This window comes from Cyprinodon variegatus, unplaced genomic scaffold (genome assembly GCF_000732505.1).
Source record: "Cyprinodon variegatus isolate N-32 unplaced genomic scaffold, C_variegatus-1.0 Scaffold110, whole genome shotgun sequence".
Classification (NCBI taxonomy): Eukaryota; Metazoa; Chordata; class Actinopteri; order Cyprinodontiformes; family Cyprinodontidae; genus Cyprinodon; species Cyprinodon variegatus.
In genome coordinates, this window is record NW_015150563.1 from 864994 (window position 1) to 868059 (window position 3066).

Here is a 3066-nt window from a genome sequence, read left to right on the forward strand (position 1 = left end):
TTGACAAACACTGGCTGTTTCATAGCATCAGTAGATTTCTTTTACTTATTATAAAAAGAAAATAGGCCCATCACATTGCGCAGTCATTATGAAGTCTATAAATCATGTAATATAACATACAAATCCATCACAATAAATTCAATGTGGGTCAAATGTTTGAGTCGCTTTTTTCTCCATCAATATAACCTGCAACATATTTCATGACTTTTTCAAATGAGAAATACAACAAACACTACAAAACAAAAGCATCATCTAGTAAGTCCGTACTTGCGTTCTAGTGAATTGAGAAACAGCCCTGGGTATGGTGGGGTAGTGAAGCTTCAGATGTCATCTATTTTGGCTCCTCCCCCTAATGAAGCAAGCCTCTATATGCGCCTCAGTGAATCTCCCCCTCCAGTACTTGACACATGCCTCAAAGCCTGGGCTCATCTCATAACATCACCAATTTTCACTAACAAAGTTTTATTGCAAGCTAAAGTATATGTATACGGATTAATAAATCAAGGTGAAGGTGCACGCATGGTCCTGGCTTTTGATGTGTGGCCATCACAGGATGTTAAAAGACAGGAGACTACCAAAGCAAGAGGCCTATATAAGAGAATTAGTTTAGTTTTTTTTTGAGAGGTTGGTACTGATGAGCTGAGTGGAAAGCAACTGTTTTGCCAAACCAGATAAAACGGATTGATTCTAGCATATCAATCGAAGCACAGAAGAACATGGCACCACCTGTTAGGCGCCACCATATAGGATGTTGTTAGATGATGATCTGAGGACAGGAGGTGGCTTTCAGAACGTGTCCAGAATCTAAATAAAAGTTTTTTTCTTAAAATTAGTTTTCTTGAATTGAGGAGATAATTGAGACACTTTGCAATTACATTGCCCTGGTGCATATTATCTTATTTATTTACTCACTAAGGGTACATACACTTGATTTAAGACACTTTGATTTCATTTCTAGATGGTTTTTGCTTTGTGTCATTCTTGAGAAACTTCAAGACTTTTATTATTCCAGTTATAAACATTATAAAATGTTTATTTAGACTTAATGTTCTCTTTTTGTTATTGTTTCCATGGCCAGAGCAGAGGGATTATGTGAACCCCTCTCTCTCCACTCTGGAATGTTCTCCCTGTAGATTACTATATTAAAGCTGCTGAATGGCTAAGCTGCAGGTCTTTGCTTCATCATGAGGTCTACTGCCCTTTTCCTGATGATGGTCTGCTGCTCTGTCAGCGGTAGTCGGTCTGAGGTCTCTGCTCCCGTGGATTTTCCCGCCATGAATATTGGAGACCTTCACATCCTCTGGGATGAACTGCAGGGCCTCAAGAAGCTGGTCCTCAGTCTGAAGGGGGAGGAAGTGGAACGACGACAAGAACTTCGGAGTGTGGAGAGTCGGCTAAGAGATGGGGAGGTGGTGACAGAGCGGCAGAGGCAGAGCCTAGATGAGCTGCGGGTGACGGTTGGCCATCGGCTAGACGAGCTGAGGAGGGATGTGCTCACAGAGCAGAACTCTGACCTGAAGAGGAAGGTAGAAGAGCTGGAGGTGCAGACCAAAGGTCAGGGCCTGTTGGAAACAGGCAGCACAGGTGCAGCTGCCTTTAACTTGACTCGTTTATAATGAGCTACGGACGTAGATATGATTGTGGTCGTCCACCATCAGAATTTTCTGGTCTGTTTGGAAAGATGAAGATTGGGAGGTCCGATTCAGCTCTATCCAAACCGTGTTGTGCTAACTTGTTCCAGTGATTCCAGTTGAACTCACTGGATTAACCCTCAAATTTCCGATGTCCTTTTTCACACCATTGATAAGAAGATTAGTGAATACTGTGGTTTGGATGAGTAGACATGCAACAGTTTTGTAGTGCAGTATAATGCAGGCAGTGGATTTTCTTCCACACATGGTATGGGTTTGTTTAGGCCACTATGGTAAGGCAGTTTATTTCAGTTCAGTTTATTTCTATAACACCAATTCACATCGTATCATCTGAGATAACTGGATGTGACGGGCTCATCCCTCCAATGGAAAAGGAAAGCTGTCATTGCTATGGCAACACAGTGATGCCCCATGTGCCCGGCTGTAGCATTGTGGAGCAGGTTAACATAACATTAAATATTTGCCCCTTTCTTAAAACAAATTATATGGTCAAATAAAACTATGTCAAAGAGGACCTTCCATTGTGGATTTAATCTTTTTTTTTTCTTATACCTAACTTGTGATTTCCTGTCAGTTAGACAAAGATGCAGAGAAACAAGTGGAATTTACATTTGGCAGAACGTGTTTCATCCGCCATCAGACTGCTGTTACACTTGCTGCCAAATTCCAGCGAGCTTGAACTTGCAGACTCAATATTTAAGGGCTGAACGGTCCACTGGCCCTACCCACTGTAGGGTTTGGGACGGCACTTGATGTGGCGGACCCTCCACGGGAAAGCGCAAAGGGTTTGCTTAAGGGTGGTAGTGCTTAGGGGCCGGTTTGGGCCTGGGCCTACATTAAAAAGATCTCTAGCATTATTCTTATTCTCCTCTATGAATGAGTAGAAATATGCTGCCCTTGTTTTAAAAAGTGTCCTCTTATACAGCAGTAAACTATTTTTCCAGACTAGAAAATTGGCACAGATTCTTAAAAATGTATAACTGCATTATCTGATGATTATCTGCTAAAGTGAAACCTTCTTTTGAGGGAGGAGAACTCTGTTGAAGGAATCATGAAGGTTATTAAAAAGTGATCAGAGTGGACAGGGTTGTGAGGAAATACTGTTATTTCTTCACATTCTATGCCACATGTCAGCACAAGATCCACAGTATGAAGATTAGAATGTGTGGGACTATTCACATTTTGAACAAAGCCAATTGAGTCCAAGCCATGAAGCAGCATCTGGATCAGCCGCAGCTGTCTGATCTACTTTCTATAGTTCTAGTGAGGACGCAGGCAGCAGCATCTGGATCAGCTGCAGCTCTGATCTACTTTTTATAGTTCTAGTGAGGATGCAGGCAGCAGCATCTGGAACAGCTGCAGCTCTGATCTACTTTTTATAGTTCTAGTGAGGATGCAGGCAGCAGCATCTGGA